Below are 19,904 nucleotides of genomic sequence, written 5' to 3' on the forward strand. Positions count from 1 at the left end.
CTCAGGAACAAGACAAGGATCCCCACTCTCTCCACTTCTCTTCAATCTAGTATTAGAATACCTAGCTACAGCAATAAGACAAGATGCAGACACAAAGGGGATCCAAATAGGGGAAGAAGAAATAAAACTCTCCCTCTTTGCAGATGACATGATCTTGTATTTAAAGAATCCCCTAGAGTCCACTCCCAAATTACTCAAGCTGATTCAAAACTTTGGCAAAGTAGCAGGTTATAAAATTAACCCCCCAAAATCAATGGCATTTCTGTATGCCATCAATGAGAAAAGTGTGGCTGAAATTAGGAAAGCAACTCCATTTGTAATAGCCCCACAAAAAATAAAATACCTAGGAATTAACTTAACTAAAGAAGTGAAGGACCTCTATGATGAAAACTTTAAAATCTTGAAAAAGGTAATCAACACAGAACTTAAAAAATGGCAAAACCTCCCATGCTCCTGGATTGGAAAGATTAACATCGTGAAAATGGCAATACTTCCCAAGGCTATCTACAAATTCAACGCAATACCTATCCAAATTCCAACCTCATTCTTCAAGGAAATAGAAGAGGCAATCCAAAAATTCATATGGAACAATAAAAGACCCCGAATAGCAAAAACGCTCCTGAATGGAAAGAACACTGCTGGAGGAATATCAAATACCAAACTTCAAACTCTACTATAAAGCCATAGTAATCAAAACAGCTTGGTTTTGGCATAAGAACAGACCTCAGGACCAATGGAATAGAATTGAAAACCCAGAAATGAACACACAGACCTGTAGCCATCTAATCTTCGATAAGGGAGCTAAAACAGTAGAATGGAAGAAAGACAACCTCTTCAGTAAATGGTGCTGGCAAAATTGGTTAACTACATGTAGAAAACTTAAGCTAGATCCTTATATATCACCCTGCACCACAATCAATTCCAAATGGATCAAAGACCTTGAACTCAAAGCAGACACCCTGAAAACATTACAGGATGGAATAGGAGAAACCCTGGGTCTCCTTGGCTCAGGTCGAAATTTTCTGAATAGAGACCCGGAAACACAACAAATCAAAGAAAGGTTGGACAAATGGGATTGCATAAAGTTGCAGAGCTTCTGCAGGGCAAATGACATAGCTAGCAAGATCAATAGAAAGCCCACGGATTGGGAGAAGATCTTTACTAGCCATACAACGGACAAGGGTGTCATATCAAAAATATACTTGGAACTCAAAAAATTAAACCACCCAACAACAAATCCTCAAAGAAACAACTGCCCAATAAATAAGTGGGCGAAAGACTTAAAGAGAAACTTCTCTGAAGAAGAAAGAAGGATGGCCAATAGACACATGAAGAAATGTTCAACATCCCTAGCCATAAAAGAAATGCAAATCAAAACAACATTGAGATATCACCTCATTCCAGTTAGAACGGCAAAAATCAAGAACTCTAACAACAACAGATGCTGGAGGGGATGTGGAGAGAAAGGAACCTTACTTCATTGTTGGTGGGAATGTAAACTTGTTCAACCACTTTGGAAAGCAGTATGGAGGTTCCTCAAAAGACTCCACATAGAGCTCCCCTATGACCCAGCAATCCCACTTTTGGGCATTTACCCTAATGTTTACAAACAAGACCACTCTAAAGCTACCAGCACAACTATGTTTATTGCAGCATTATTTACCATAGCTAAGATATGGAACCAACCCAGATGCCCCTCAGTAGATGAATGGATCAAGAAAATGTGGTATATATACACAATGGAATTCTATGCCTCCATCAGAAAGAATGACATTGCCCCATTTGTTAGGAAATGGAAAAACTTGGAAAAAATTATATTAAGTGAAGTAAGCCAGGCCCAAAGAAACGTAGGTCCCATGGTTTCCCTTATTTGTATTATCTAGTATATGTATGAGTCAAGCGGAAAAGGTCAGATAATGTGATGTCAGGAAAATGAACCCTTAGATGTGTATTTTAATGTTTTTTTCTTTCATGCATGTGTTTCTAACACATTTATAAGATTATCTCTTTGTTGCTTTGTATGTCCCTCCCCCACAGTATAACCCCTGCTTTCACTATATTTGATGTCAGTATAACTTGTGGAGGAGATGGGGAAAAACCAGTTGTTTAAGGATACAGGTGGACCTGTTGCAACAATGAGAAGTACAAGTTGTCATGTCCAAAACGAGCTTTACAACGTTTGTGCGGGGGGGGGGGGCGGGGGGGGGGGGAAGGAGAAGGATTGGGATTAGGTGGGGAGGGGGGTGGCTGGGAAGGGATGTGAAGGGTAAACAAAGGAGGAGGCTGCAATGCTTGGTAAGAAATGTACACATTATCCTGCCCATGTAACTGTAACTCCTCTGTACAGTATGTTCACAAATAAAATTAAATTAAATTAAAAAAAAAAAAAAAAAGGATTCAGGTGGACCTGTTGCAACAATGAGAAGTACAAAATGTCATGTCAAAAACGAGCTTTAAAATGTCGGTGTGGGGATGGGAGGGGGGGAAGGATTGGGTGGGGGGAGGGGGGAGGCTGGGAAGGGAGGTGAAGGGTAAACAAAGGAGGAGGCTGCAATGCTTGGTAAGAGATGTACGCATTATCCTGCCCATATAATTGTCACCCCTCTGTACAGTATGTTCTGAAATAAAATAAAATTAAATTAAAAAAAAAATAAAGAACTTCACATTGAAATACTCATTTGTGTTTGTCTATGTGTGTATGCATGTGCGAGTACACACACGCACATGTGCATATGCTCATGCATGCATTCATCATTCTGGAGGCTTGATAGTGCCTTTGCACTATTCCTAAATTTCTGTGCCCAAGGATAGTGTTCTACCACTTGAGCCTCTGCTCTACTTCTGGTTTATTTGGAGATAATGGCATGTATTTTCATGATTGGACTGGCTTGGAACAGTGGTCTTCAGATCACAGTCTTCTGAGTAGCTAGATAACCTGATTCAGCCTCTGAATAGCTAGTTAAAATTCTGCCTGTCCTCTATGTTTCACTGCTCTTTTATTCTTTTCCCGAGGTAATCACAAGTCTAAGACATATATATTTCTAATGGCTTTAAAAATACTGTTACTGCTTGGCACAAGTGGCTCCCATCTCTTTAACTAGTTACGAGGCTTGAGAACAGAACCCAGGCCAAAAGATTAGTGGACTTCCTTCTCAATTTATAGCTGGGTGAATTGGATCATTTCCACTATCCTGCATTATCTTCAGGCTAAGATTGGAAGGACTGCAGAATCCAGGCCAGCCAAGGTAGGAACCTAGACAAGTTGGTGTGCAACTCTGGTGCCATTGATGATGGGAAGGCTAAAAGGACAGATCAGGTGCATGTTCTTATGGAAAGGGAACACCTATCCTAAAATTAACCACTGATATGACGCCAGCCTAGCAAGAACAATACCCCAAATTGAAATCCCCACAATTTCCCACAACCAAAATAAGTATATACATTAACATCCAAAAACTTAGTACAATCTGTTCTTTGCTCAACTATCAGCTTTATCTGATTATCATATGATATGATAGAATAGTTTCTTCATTAAACTTAAGATATATTTAAAACGACATGGAAAATTCTTTCTCAATTATTAAATGCAAACAAATGGCAAATTGCCTCATTTCTTACCTATTTGACGACCACTATAAATTCTTCTTATGATTATTAGTAGTGGTAATATATTCTGACTTATTACTTTATTTTGTAACAGTTTTTAAACATTTTGCTTCTCTGCTGAAGTTGAAGTATTTAAATAATATTATCAAATTATATTCCTTAGGTTCTTAGGGCAGTTTTTTTTTACAAAGTTTTAATCAATGGCTTCTAAGAATTCTTAATTGGTATATTATTTGCTTTAGTTTTAATTTCAATTTAATTTTATTATAAAGGTAATGTACGGAGGGGTTATAGTTACATAAATAGGGGTATAAGTACATTTCTTATAGAAGCAACATTGTTATCTCTCCCATCGATTTTTTTACAATCAAAAAAAGAACTACTGATGCTTTTGCTGTTGCTATTGATCTATGGGTACTTTTGCTTTCTTGTTCATGAATTCTTTATTAAAAAAACTTGATATACAGAGGGTTTACAGTTACTTAAGTAAACTAAACAGTAGACTTCCCTTTATTTTCTAAATTTCAAATTTTGAACTCATTTATTTTCTTTTGTTTCTTTAGGGTAATTCTTTTTTCAAAGTTGTAGAATTTAATTTTGCATGATTTTTACACATGTAAATTATTTAGACACGTATATTTTGCTTTTAAAATATTTAACATGTGAATATTTAAAAATTATTTTCTTAATTTTTATATAGTTGGTGAATTTAAATATATTTATTTTCTTACAGTTCTAAACCTATTTGTCCAGGTAACAAATACTTACTGTATTTTCAAGAAGCACATACTTTATTAAGAAAGGTTTCATTACCTGGTCACTTTTTGGAAATATTTGTACTGGAATTAAAAAAAAATATGTTTGATGTGGGCATAGTGATTTGTGGCTTCCATTAACTAGCCATGGCAGGAAATGTAAATAGGTCTTGTAATTCGGGAGAGACTGAGAAACTATGAGACCTTATTATAAAAATATTCAGAGTGAAATGATTATAGGTACAGCCATCCATAGCGAGATATAGAGAACCTAGTTATCACATTCTAAATATTGCGTTAAAACACAATAACATCAGTCTTTTTGTCAAAATAAAAAGATACATGTTTCAAAATGTTTATTATTTAAAACTTATTTGCAAAGGTTCTCATGTCTTCTATTTCTTAATTTTCAATTTACTTAATCTATAAGAATATAAGTATATTATGACTATTTTATTCCTACTAAACTTTTAAATACTATGAGCAATATTATGATTTTATATATTAACATACTTGTATTATTTGGGATAATTTCCTGTTTAGTATGATAATATCAATATTCTAAATGTAAGTGGTGTGTTTATACTTGTATGCATGTGTGTTTATGTGGTTTTTGTGTGTGTGTGCTTTGTTCGTACTTTATAATGCTTGGGAGATCACACCATTGCTTCACATATGCTAGGCTAATATTTTACCATTGAGCTATACTGTCTAGTTATAATCCAAATAGTGTTTTAAATTATGACTTTAAAATTTTCATTCGAATATGTTTTTTCAAAATTATATATGATAAAATGTGATCCATCTCTATCCACGTCAGCTATTTTCAATGTTATTTAGAATACTTCCACTGACTTTACACTTCCAAAATCTTTTGTTTGTTATTGACAATGGTTTTACTTTGTTTCTTTTCTATCTTCGTTCTTTTTCCTTTGAGAGTTTACCTATTCTTTCTCCTATATCTTTGGAAATTAATTATCATATTCTTATTAAAATATCTTTACATTGTAACAGGTCTAGTATTTTCTAATTTATTTTTTCCCATTTTCTCTGACTTTCAGTACAAACTATTAGGTGGATTTAAAAGAAACTTGATTCAGGACAGTTTATCTTTCTCCTTCTCATCTCTGAAATCTTTCTGTTTTTTGAAGCACAATACCAGTGACAAGCAGCTCCTATGTGGTCCATCATTCTTTCCCCTCTCACTCTCCTCTGTTGTACAGCTCAAGTTTTTATCATTCAGCTTTATTGTGCTACAGCGTTATCTAAATCTTAACTCATTCCTAAATTAATTTTATTTGTTTCAAGCATTCTCTAAAACATTTTTCTATATATAATATCTAGGATATTGTGTTTTCACAAGGTGCAAAATATGAGTGACTATCAAACATCTATATATCTCTGTAGAATATTGTTCCACCAGCTCAATAAACTCATATTCAAGGAATACAGGTCTATAGGACAATCATGTAAAATGGTGTAACTTGAGCCTTCATACTAGCTTTGAATCTTATTACCAAGTTAAGTAGTGAAGACAACATAATTTTACTATAAGAACAGATATATAGAAGAATTTAACACATTTGTCAAAAATAAATTCTTAGTTTTATGGTCAATAGATTTTGAAAAGGATGACATGACCTTATGAAATACAAATATAATCTTCAATGGGTGTGTTGGCATTATTACCTCTCTAGATTTAAAGAATGATCTTAGGCTAGTACCTCAATCCTTTTTGTGTTTTGTTTTGATTTTGTCAGTCCTGGGGCTTGAACTCTGGGCTTAGGCGCTATCTGTGTGATCTTCAGCTCAAGGCGAGCGCCCTACCACTTGAGCCAAAGCACCACTTCCGGGTTCTAGTGATTTATTGGAGATAAGAGTCTCACCGAATTTCCTGCCCTGGCTGGCTTTAAACTGCGATCCTCAGATCTCAGCCTCCTGAGTAGCTAGGATTACAGGCATGAGCCACAGGTGCCGGGCCAACCTCAATCCTAATACAAAAACTTAAAATAAAAAAGATGATTATCAAACCAAATGTGAGATGTAAAAACCTATAAAACATAAATGTAAAAATTCATGACATTGGATCAGTAAAGTATTCTAAAAATTTGACAGGAAAAGCATTAGTGGCTAAAGAAAAGGAAGAATAAACTGGATTATATCTCAAGTGATAACCTTCCATAACTCAAAGGACACTATAACAGAAGTGAAAACATGATAATCTGATAGAGGGCACATACTTGTTAATGCTACATTGTTAATGCTACAATGATTCTGAATCTTAAGTACTTTTTTGGGGGTTCTGGTCATGGGGCCTGAACTCTGGGCCTGGGTGCTGTCTCTCAGCTCTTTAGCTCACGGCTAGTGCTCTACCACTTGAGCCACAGCACCACTTCTTTTTGCTTATGTGGTGCCTAGGAATCAAACCCAGGGACTCACGCATGCAAGGCAAGTGCTCTACCACTGAGCCATCTTCCCAGCCCGTCTTAAGTATTTTTATATCTTCTAATTCTATATAATTTTTTCCCGAATAGAGTATTTCTTTAAAGAACATATGTAACTTAATAGTCAATAGGAAGAGCATATGAAATAATCTCCACTCTAGTATCTAAAAAAAAAAAAAGAAAAAGAAAACTCACTAGTATGATTATAATATAAGAACATGACACAAAATATATTAATTCATTTGTGGAGAAATTGATCATAGTGATTGATTTTTATAATACTGCAATAATTTTAGCAAGCACATTTTCAAGTCTTCAAAAGGTCAAAGAGAATTGTATAGGATCCATGCATTACACTTCTATGAATGTATTAAAGAAAAGTAATAAAAGTTGTTTGGATATTTAATGTAGTTCATTGACAGTGCACATGAATAGTATGTGTGAGACCCTGGAAATAATCCCCAAAAACAAATTTTAAAAGGCACACTATAGAGGATATATGCTGGGCAAATTCCTGTAACTGAATTTTTTATCTATTTTAATGTCTGTTCTAAAATTTACAGCATTTCTACTTGAAGAAATGTAAGTTTGTGAAAATTAGGCTTTGAAAACCTATGAAGATACAATTCACATCCAAATCACTAAAATGTATACAATAAAAGGAGATAATATATTGCAAGTGAATTACATGTCAGGAAAAAAAAAACTATTGTTAAAAACTCTGCAAACAAAATGCAGATTACCTATAATGATGTTTTCTGTGTTGGCTAAAAACTCTTTATAAATTACAGCATTAAAACAAAGATGTGATTTCTGTTTATTTTGAGAGTTTTTTCTGTTTCTTTTTAGTTTACACAGAGATAACTCAATAAAAAGTGTATGTGATAACTGGAATACCTAGGAATTATGCATCACTTATAAATAATTGATAACCTTTTCTGCAAGTAACATTTAGCAAATGACAGAAGACCCAAATCTAGGCATATGAATTTTATGAAAGGCATATATGACTTGCTTAATCCATTGTTTTTCTCTACTTTGCTAGGAAAAAAATATTCTCAAGATAAGAGCCAATAGCAGTGAAAAGAAACAAAATACACAATCATCTTGATTTATTTGTGAAAATAACAAATGAAATTAAACCACTCCACATAAGGAACTCCAATATTAGTATCTATGAAGATGTACCTGAATGCCAAAATCCATTGAATTTTTTAATTTTAATTTCTACCAACATATGAAAACTAGAACAAGAAAACAAATATAGTCTAAGAGTGAACCAGCCTTAGAATAATTTTCTTAACTGTTTTGAAGTTACAAAAGAATTGATATTCCTTTGTTTGGAAATCGTTTAAAATGTTTATCACTTATTATAATTCAAATACAAAGCAAGAATAATTTTATAAAATCATTACAAATATCATTCTATTACTATCATAAATAGAATAAGAAACCAGTCCCAATATATTATCTACCTATCATTATTCTTAATTCCTAATCATTACCTAAATATCTTAAACAATCTAAATAGTCATGTCTTCAACATATTCTATACTTTTTACTTAACATTTTCCAGGGGGATGTATTCATGTTTCTAAGAAATGTTCACAGCAGTTAAAAGATGCTTTTGTGAAATTAATGTGATACGTTATGTTGTTGTGGGTGTTGTTTGCAGGCCTGGGCATTGTCTCTAAGCCTTTTTATCCTCAAGGCCAGCACTCTACAACATGAGGCACAGAGCTAATACCTGTTTTTGGTGGTTAATTGGAGATAAGAATCCAACATGTACTTTTCTGTCTGGGCTAGTTTCGAACACAATTCTAAGATCTGAGCACCCAGAATAGCTCAAATTATAAGCCTGAGTTACCCGCACTTGGTATGAAGAATTTTTTTAAATTTTAATTATGTTTTAAGATGTTTGTGTCACTATAACATATATCAATCTACACATGAATTTAGATATATGTATATATTTCTGAAGACAATTCTAAAAATGTATCTTTCTACACATAACATATACATATACATATACATACATATACATATATATGTATATATGTATATATATATATATACATATATATATATAAGACAGAATCCCTGAAAAACTTGTATGCTACTCTTTTTCATCTTTTTTCATTTCAAAGATATACAGTCTATTTTTCTAAAACTTTCCTACAATAAAATAACTAATATTTCAATAGAAAGTAGTGTTTATTACTTTCAATGAAATTTTAGATATGCACATGATATTGTAACATTTACGATATATCACTTGAAAAAGTTCTGTTCAAACACTTGAATATTTGTGTGTAGTATCGGGGAGAGAGGAAGTTAATTCATAATTTGTTATAAGCACATAGTCAAGCTATCTGATATGGTTTAGTTTTTTTGTCTCTTTATTTGTTTAAAATTTTAATATGGATGCATGCAAAGTACAAACATTTAAATTATTTATCAAAAGACAAAAGAAAAAATCATAGACACAAAACACACTTTCAATAATTAGCACTTATGATGATAATAATAATTTTGTAGAAGATGATGATGATGATCACGGTGTAGCACGATAATGACAATGTTGTGATTGAAAAGGAAAAAACTTTAGACATCTTTGAAGCTAGATTTCCTACATTAAATACATAGTAATAGACAACATTGGATTACATACAATAAGAATAACAAGAGTAGAGTTTCAATTTCAAGAAATACAATCACATAAATAGGTAAAGACAGTAAAAACCCTAATGTTATACCTGCAGTCTCAAATGTATACTGACTTTTCTTGGTGGTATTTTTTAAAATAAAACCGTTTATTTCCACATTTTGATGGACTAAGATATAGTTTTCAACTTAGTGTGATTATTTCAAATACTATTCTCATATAGATATTATTCAATAACCAATGATTTACAATAATAAATTAAGAGTATGTTCTTCAATACAGCTGTGAATACATGACACAATTTACATAATACCACTTAAATATCTGTAGTTGCCTTAAAATGCCACAAGCCTTAGAGCCAGGAGGTAAAATTTATTTTTATTTCTGCATGAAACAATTTGTGACTTTACACCAACAAACTGAATTTGACTATTTCCTTATTTGCAAGCTAAGGTGGAAAATGTAAAGATTCGTCACTTTTCGCTTTTCTTGCTCTACAAGTCAACAAATATATTCTTCAATATTTCTGGTAGATTACATCCATTTACTTATGAGAAATGTAAGGCCAACAGTCAATGTAGTGAATAAATAATGATACTGAAATTTGTGTCTGAGCTCTTCATTCTGTTTGCTTACAAGGAGAGTAATTTGTTGATGGAGAGGACCAATATGAGAAGATTATGGGGAAAAAGCATACTTTGTAAATGGTCGTTTTAGGAATAGGTGACCAGTGATGAATACTTGAAACAGGCTGGTGTCAGGGGCATAAAAAGGGGTACATACAAATTATATTAGTGACAGAAACTGAGAAAATCTTGATCATTTATCTTATCTAATGTGCAGGAGTAGAAGGTTAAGAAGAAATCTGAAGTGCGTCCACAGCTCTGGCTGGCAACTGTGTTAGTTATATTCTTGATAATAAGGACTACAGGTGGAAATGATGGATTTAGAGTTAAAATTTTCTGATATTTCTAAAGTTTATGTCAAACAGACACAAAGAAAGTTCTGTTTAGACATCATCAAAATATACACGACCATGAATATGAAAAAGAATAATAAAATCGGGGACATAATTAAAAGGAAGAGGAAAAGGAAAGTTCTGACACAAGTGTGAGCAATGTAAGCACTAGTGTGGACAAGATTGGAAGAAAGAGATAAATAAGGAATCAAGAAAGTAATAAACAGATTTACAGAAGTAAAGAAAAGAAAGAATTCTCAGGAAGCTATTGAAGGAAATATACTATCTGGATTTGAAAACTAAAAGGACATAGACAAGTTCAATAAGAACAGTGTTTTGGTGAAAATCATATTGATAAAATTTTGAGATATGAATGTGAAGCCATAAAATTCTAGATCAATGAATTCAACAGATCCTGTTGATTTTAAATATTGGCAACAAATGCTTTTATCCTGACCTTAGAAGAATTACACAGATATAACTGTCATGAACTTTACTTAGAGGTATCCTGTGAATATTTTTGAAAACTTTGTTTCGCCAGGAGATTATAGATTGAACTACAGCACAGACAAGCATAATTTGTCCTACAGTTCCAATGAGTGACCAATGTATCCATATCAGTTTGGGATTTGATTGAAATATCTTTAGATATGTTTGGATATTTATCAGCCTACTCATTATAAATGTAGGAAAAGTAACACCAATCATTAGGTTGAACATACAATTTACTGATGTTACAGAAGACTGCTCGAATTGATTCTTCTTTAGAATAGAAATTGCCTCAATAGCCCTGGACACATCATATCTGCCATATACTCTAAGTCTAGTTCTTGTTAGGGATATCTCCATGCTGAAATAACCCTGTCAATCAACCTGCCAAAATTTTTTATATGTAGAAAGTGCTCTTATAAACTTCAAGCTTTTATTGAATGGAAGTGCTCAGACATTACCCTCACCACTGGGATTAAATGCCTAAAAATATAAGACATGTTGCTTTATTGAGTTTGTTTCATTTTCTCATAGTGAAGGGTTCTGACGTAACAATACTACAATGGTGACTTTTATTAACACACCATCTAGGATCTAATATTAATTCGGATAATTAGCTCCAAATTTTGTGGATATTTATATTTCTCCTGGGTGAACTAATGAGCTACAAGAAAATGTTCTTAAGGAGCCTTTCAATTCTAATATCACAGTCTCAAAATGCTTCAAATTCTACATCCTCTAATGTTGGCATAGTGTTATATTGTGGAAATTTTCTCCTCAGAGAGTGAGTATTATCCTATTGCTTAAGCTAGACAAAGTACCTTCATACATAGACTGGGCCTGTGCAATCAATTAGTGTAGTTGAGCAATGTTCTTATTAGTTTATAAAAATGAAATGGAAATAGAGCAACTATGAACTCAAAAGGAATGTGCATACAGACAAAGGCACAAAACAGACTGTCCCAAGAAATGCTGAAGTATAATTTCAAATAGTATTCTCAGATGTGAGGGTGTGTTCAAAGTACAGCTTCAGAAAATGTAGTTGGATAACTTAGGGGAAAAACTGCTTTAAACTATTCTGGGATAATTGTACAAGTGAAAGCCCCTAACTCTTACTCTAATCAGCCACAGCATCACCAATTTAGGGATTATTTTCAAAGTGCAAAGTGAGAAAAAAGGCTCATCACAGTTAGTGTTCATTTTGAAGCAATGGCAATCACATAACTTTTCTTATAAGTCTTCATTTATTTTTGAGTATTAAAGTAGGAAAATGCCAAGTAAATATTTTGCACGTACCTAAATTAAGTGGGACATATTATATTGGTCTCTCGCTAACTTGAAGTTATAAATTAGGTCTTTTTATACTCTAACTTGAGACAATGATCTGCTGTCAGTTATTTTCTTCTCTTCCCCTTCTTTTGCCCTTCTAATTACATAATTATTATTTATAGACAAATACTTGAGCTTGCATTTCTAAATTCTTCAAAATGATCTGAACTATTTCATACTTCTGGCAGCCTCCTATATCTTACTCAAGGGAAATATTTTGTCACTACCATTTTTTCCTATATGATATTGGATGTCTTCCTGCTTAATTCAGTGCAATACATAAATAGACTCATCCAGATATCTCAACACTTGTACTTCCATAAAATCCTATCTTACTTAGAAATCATGATTTTAGAATGTCATGGGAAATGGCATCTGTCATTTTTTAATGAGCCTAAGTGATACTTACATGCAATCATGTTTTAAACCAATATGTCACTCAGTAGATGAACGAATTGACAAAATGTGGTTTATATATGCACGATAGAATTATATGTTTCCAATTCATGTGGAAATTGAAAGAATTGGAAAAATCCTACTAAGTAAAATTAACAAGACAAAAGAAACAGATGGCATGGTTTTCCTCATTTGTAATAAGTAGGAAATGTCTAGGATGGTCCTAGCAGTTGAGCAGAATTGCTCAATATCTATGTATATATGACCACATAAGATGATGCTGAGCAAAATGAACTCCTGGGTATGGAAACAGAGGTTTTCCTTTGTGGTTGTTTTTAATGTAGTATGTGATTTCTTTTTTCTTTTGTGTTTTCCCCTTTGGGTTATCCCCTGTTTTATTTGATTTCAGCATCTTGTGTATTGTATATACATTTATCTTAATTTGGCAAGGGAAGAGGAACAACAAAATGGCGAGAAAAATGACAAAGGGCAAACCAATGCAATAGCAAAACTCACAAGACAACATGTTGTAAATTTACATTACTACTTGTGCGGGGTATTGGGGAGAAGGAAAAGTGTGAGAAAAATGAGGGAAGGGGTAAAAGTTCATCATGGTATGTATTCACTACTTTAAAATCACTACACCTCTTCTATATATCACCTTGACAATAAAATTAAATTAAAAATGGGTTGCATTTTTTTTTCTGTATTGGTATAGTAAATATTATTCTATATGTATTACCTTTTTTAAAAAAATGAACGTTTTGGCTGCTAATTTGAATTAATTACACCTTCCTTTATCAGACGGTCATCAACTTGAATGTTATCAAACTATACAATATTTTCAGAAGATACTTGCCATTATTTTGAAGAAAAATATTATTTTAGTATTGTCTCATACTAAAACAGAAAACTGTTCAATGCTATGGAAACTTCTAACTTTTAAAACTAATTAATTGTTAAGAGGATAGAATATATGTGTTCTTCAAGATTCCTATGAGTACTAATACTCATTTACAAATTCTAAGCATGCCATACCAGAGACATTCAAAACAGTACCTGTTTGCATTTTATTTAATTCTGCAATAGATGCAGTTTCCAATGGGGCATTACATATTTAAAAGTCAACAGAAAAAATAACCACATTCTGGTAGAAGATAAAACTATGAAGTATCTATAATAATTAATTCCTCAAGAGTAAACATTTGTTCATCAGTGTAAGCTATTATTTCTATGTCCATCATTCCTAAGTTATACGCCGTAAAGTCATCTTAGCCCAACAGTTTCCAACTTGTAAGGTGCACTATAAAATTTCCTAAATTCACATCATGACTAGCTTATCACTATTGTGAAGAAATATTTCACTTCTGCTAATGTGATGCCTTTCCTATCGTGGAAAGAACACAACACTAAACTTTGCTGCATCATTTTTCCCCCACTGCTATTCTTGAGATCAGAACACTTGCAAATATTATTTATAGTCATTTTTATCTATCATAGATATTTAGGAGATCTGAATATTTGAATATTAAGATCTGAAGATTATGGTTCAAAGCCCACCCAGGCAGGAAGGTTCCTTAGATTCTTATCGCCATTAAACTGCTCACAAAAAGCCAAACACAAGTGGCACTGAGGTCCAAGTAGTAGAGGACTAGGCTTTAGCAAAAACAGGCTCAGGAACAGTGCCCAGGCCCAGAGTTTAAGCCCTAGGACAAACTAAATAACAAAAATAAAATAAAAACAAACCCCAAACCTAGCATTTTTCTCATTGTATACAGAGGTACATAAATAAGAAAATTTATTCCTCTGTTATATATAGGTAGAAGAAAAAGATGTCACGCAATTACTCTCTTCATACCATGTCACACCAAAGTCTCAAAAAATTGCTCTTTTTATAAATTTATAAATTAATATAATCAATTTTTAGCAACTTTGTCTAGAATATTCACATTATCATGTTACACATGAACTGTTGGAATTATCTATTAACTAAGTTCTAATTATACCTCATTGAGAGAATATTTTAGGCAAATAGAATGCCAGAATCATTTGTGAATTTCTAAATTAAATTTTCTACTTGAAAACAATTTTGTAGTATCATATAAAATATGAAATTACAAACAAAAATATTTCTTTTAAATCTAAATTCTAATTCAGCCAGTTGTACAAAGTCCTACATTAAATGAACTTTCTTATTTCTCCAGGCTTAAGCTTTTGTAATCCTTCAACATTTCTTTGGAATCCAACAGAATGATGCTTACTTTTTCAAATTTTTGGTTGGGAATCGTGAGCTCTTTTGCATGTATGAATGTTCTGTAATGAAGACAACCTTTAAAACACAACTGAGGATAATATATGAGTTGCATTTCAATAGGAAACTTGACTTCTGAAAACATAATGACAAAATTAGCTCAAACTTCCAACTGTGTATTCCTTTCTTCTTTATTTTTTATTCCTTTCTTGGTTTGTTTTATTGAGACAAAATTATACTACATAGTCCAGGGAATATATCACTATGTAATTCCACTCTCGAATCTCCCGTCCTAGTCTAAGTGCTAGAATTTTTGGCTTGTATTACATTGTCCAACCATAGTTTGTTGGCTTCTTTAATCTAGATACAGATTAGAAATTTTGAACTTCTCCAGTGATATCATCCACCAGAGTGACTGCTCAGACTGTTTTATCTACTATTTTCAAAGATGTTCTAACATTTGACACAGGATATGAACCTATTCAGATGCACCTGAAGGGGTCTCTGATTCATTCCTCCATGGATCTGATCCCTTGAATAATGATTACTTGACTTTCTTATTATCTCTGGTCCCTACCTTTGTAATATTCTCAAGCTTTTTTGAAGAAAATTCACTTGTGGAATTTCTCATATTAAAAATTATCACTTGATTCTAGTCTTAAGACATATTTTCTATTATTTCCTAAATTTTCTACACATTCTGAGAGTTGTTTCATATGTGTATTTGAACATATAAGTGCCTCTGTGTGTATGTGCATGTTTGTATATATGTATGCAAAAACCTCAAGCTCTTATTCAGCAATTTTGCTCATAACTAGTATTCCATCACTTGAAGCATTCTTCCAATGCAGCTTTTGGCTGGTTAATTATAGATAGTGTCTTAAAAACTGTTCTGCCCAGGCTGGATGCAAACTAAACATCCCAGAATCATTTACATTCTTAAGTTTTATTTCTCCAGGAGTATCAACTTTTAAAATACAAACATTTTTGTGAGTGTAAAATCTAAGCTGAAGACCAGATTTTAAACTCAAATTCATATAAAGATAGATGAACATACACATTACATATGCCGAGTGTACACAGTTAGGAATATAATCATAAGCAGGGTTCCAGTGGCTCACGCCTATAATCCTAGGTACTCAGGAGGCTGAGATCTGCGGATTGCAGTTCAAATCCAGCATGACTAGGAAAGTTTCTGATGCACTTATCTCCAATAAAGCACCAGAAAACTGGAAGTGGCACTGTGGCCCAAGAGGTAGAGCACAATCTTTGAGCTGAAGTGTAGAGGGACAGTCCCTGTCCAGGAGTCCAGACCCCACTACCATCAAAAAAAGGAAAAAAAAAGAAAAAGAAAAAGAAACAAAAAAGAAAAAGAAATGTGATCTTAGCCACCAGTTCATTGATAGTATAATTCTTGCTCTCTCAACATGGCCTTTTTCCAGTTAAGTCCATGCTTTTATATCTGACTTGCTTGGAACCAGAATTATTCTTCCATTCTACTTTTCTCAAATGTGCATGATTAGCTACCATGATTTAGAGCTAGTAGAAGAAAGAGCATCGCCTCATCCTTCATGTTCCACTTAGGAGTAATGCTTTGTCTATATCACTCCCATAAATCTACATACTGATCTTGGCTTTATTGTTTCAAAGTTGTCTTATTTGCAGAGTCTTCTATAGTGTATTGAAACATTATACTTAAACACTGAACTTCTCTTTTTCCTATTCCTATTGTTTCTCCTTCTGTTAACTTATGTACACTTGGGAAATAAAGCACAACACACACACTCACAGTAAAATGTTTCTGAAAACTTCCTTAAACTTAAACTTGATCTTAATTTACAGAGCACTTAGGAAATTTGAACTTAATGTACACCAGGATAATGTTTTTTTTTCATGTTTTTTATTGTAAAAATGGTGTGCAGAGGGGTTAGAGTTACATAAGTAAGTTAATGAGTACATTATCTAGCGAGCATTATTACCCCTTTTGTTTTTCCCCTGCCATCCCTTTTTTCCTCACCGCCTCAACTACCTCCTCCATCCCCAAGTTGTAAAGTTTGTTTTCAACATAGTGTCTTGTTCTTCTCATTGTTACAACTGGTCATGCTGTATTCTTGTTTCAGCATTTTATTTTCCTTCCCCTCCCCACATTAGAAAAATGTATTTGCAAGATACAGGTAACCAACATCAAATTCAATGGGAACGGTCTAAACCATGGAGGAAGAAAATAGAAGAGAAACAAAAAAACCACATAGTACAAGTTAGATATATTAAAAAAACAATATTAAGAAAGGAAAAACAAACTGTGTCCCTATTTTGGGGTTCATTTTACTTAACATCATCTTATATGGCCATATGCACATGGACAATATTTTATAAGACATGAAAATTCCATATTTTCTCATTACTAATTTGTCTCTGAAACACGTGTTACCTCATGTCCAAAGATGTTTTTGTGCTATTTCAATGAAGCTAGAAGACATTCATTTTTGCTTGGCGCAGCACGGTAGATTGTTACTGGAAGTAAGTGGAAGGAACTGATATAGGAAGTGGAAACTGAATCCAGGGGAGAAATTGAACATAGGAAATGACAAAGTTCAAGTTAATTTGTACTATCCTTTTATGGGGGAGGGGGTCTGGTCTTGGGGCCTGAACTCTGGGCCTGGGCGCTGTCCCTCAGCTCTTCAGATCAAGGCTAGCGCTCTACCAATTGAGCCACAGCGCCACTTCCGGCTTTTTTTCTTTTTGCTTATGTGGTGCTGGGGAATCAAACTCAGGGCTGCATGCATGCAAGGCAAGCACTCTACCATTGAGCCACCTTTCCAGCCCCTGGCTGTCCTTTTTACTATACAAGAAAATAATCGAAGGCTCGAAGGAAACTCTGTTCCTGACTTTTTCAAGTTGCTCTTTACTCATATAAAACTTTTCTGTAAAATTCTATTTGAGAATATTACAAAAGGAAACAATATGCCATTTGAAGGCCAGCATAGAACAAAAGGAAATAACTTTGTTTTACAGTGTACTACTGCAAAGAAACAAAGACATGGATGTTTTAAAATGTCATATGCATGGATATTTAACACCTGAGATGATTCTCTTGTTGCAAAAGTCAGTTATCCATTCCTGAGTTAGTCATAGCAATAAGGATTCCAAAAAACAGGATACAGTGAGTATGATCAGCAAAAGGAGCCTCTACTCAAACCAGTGCTTTAAGGATGGTCCCAAAGAAATATTGGGGTTTTTTGTTTGCTTGTTTGTTTAGTTTGTTCTACTTCTGGGGCTCGAGCTCAGAGGCTGGACCCTGTCCCTGAACAGTTGTCTTTCGTGTCCACCTGCCCCCAAAGCTATGCTTGAGCCAAAACTCAACTTCTGGCTTTTTGTTGTTTAAGTAGAAATAAGAATTTGACAAACTCTCCTGCCTGGGTTGGCTTTGAACTGAGGTAATAAGAAATCTAAGTGACATCAATTGTATGGACTTTTGTTTTGAACCAGGAAATATCAGATGAAGTGTATTATAAAGCTAATATTTGACAATTTTTAAAAGAAGAAATGTCCAGCAAAGAAGCCATAATGTCAATAATTCAGCAAAAGTAGGTGTACTGAATCACTTTGGAATTATTTTCTCTGCTTTGGAAGATAACGAGTGACTTCATAGTTCCTTTTGGGGAAAATTAAAGTCGTATTTCAATTTTTTTTGGTCGAGGGGCTTGAATTCTGATCTTGGGTACTGTCCCTCACCTCTTCCAGTCAAGTTGAGCACTCTACCACTTTCATTACAGCACCACATCCAGGTTTTTGTGGCTAATTGAAGATAAGTGTCTAATGGATTTTCCTGACCATGCTGGCTTTGAACCACAATCCTCTGGTCTCAACCTCCTGAGTAGATAGGATAACAGGAGTGAACAACCAGGATCCAGCTCATATTTGCATTTATGTGCACTTAATGATACTAGACAAATAACCGAAATTTGAATCAAATGATGACATTACAGCTTTTCAGAAAATTTGAGGTAACAATAAATAATCGCTTCTTTTCCATGTTGTTACATTAATGACTCATGAGCTATGGGACTCTTAATTTAGCATCTTCTGATGTTCACATATGTGAACTTAGTATAAATAAATGTTAATAGAGAAATAGAGAAAGATTTTTTCTTTTTTTTAGCGTGAAAATACTGTACAGAGGGGTTACAATTCCATGAGTAATATAATGGGTACATTTCTTATTAAGCATTGTAGCCTCCTCCATTGTTTCCCCTTCCCATCACTTCCCATCCTGACCCCGTCCTCCCACCTAATCCATTTCCCTCCCTCCCCCCCTCACCAAAGTTGTAAAATTCATTTTTCGACATAACGACTTGTACATCTCATTGTTGCAATGGGTCCACCTGTATCCCTATTTAATCGATTTGTTTTTCCCTTACCCTCCACAAATTACACCAACATCATATACAGTGAAAGCAGGGGTTGTACCGTGGGGGAGGGATATACAAAACAACAAAGAAATAATCTTATAAATATGTTAGAAACTATTGCATGAAAGAAAAAAAAATTGAATACATATCTTAGGGTTCATTTCCCTAACAACTTATCTAAACTTTTCTGCTTGACTCAGACATATACTAGCTACTGCAAATAAGGGAAACCATGGGACATATGTTTCGTGGGCATGGCTTACTTCACTTAATATACGGTTTTTCCATGTCTTTCCATTTCCGAACAAATGGGGCAATGTCATTCTTTCTGATGGAGGCATAGAATTCCATTGTGTGTATATAACAATTTATGGGAAGAGTCTCATATCTAAAATATACCTGGAACTCCCAAACTTAAATCCCCAAAAACAGCTCTTCAAATAAACAACTACCCAATAAATAAGTGGGCTAAAGACTTAAAGAGAAACTTCTCTGAAGAGGAAAGAAAGATGGCCAATAGACACCAATGAAGAAATTCTCAAGCTCCCTAGCCATAAAAGAAATGCAAATCAAAACACCATTGAGATACCACCTCACCC

The sequence above is a fragment of the Dipodomys spectabilis genome, unplaced genomic scaffold, assembly GCF_019054845.1.
Source record: "Dipodomys spectabilis isolate Male_0828 unplaced genomic scaffold, ASM1905484v1 ptg000121l, whole genome shotgun sequence".
Classification (NCBI taxonomy): Eukaryota; Metazoa; Chordata; class Mammalia; order Rodentia; family Heteromyidae; genus Dipodomys; species Dipodomys spectabilis.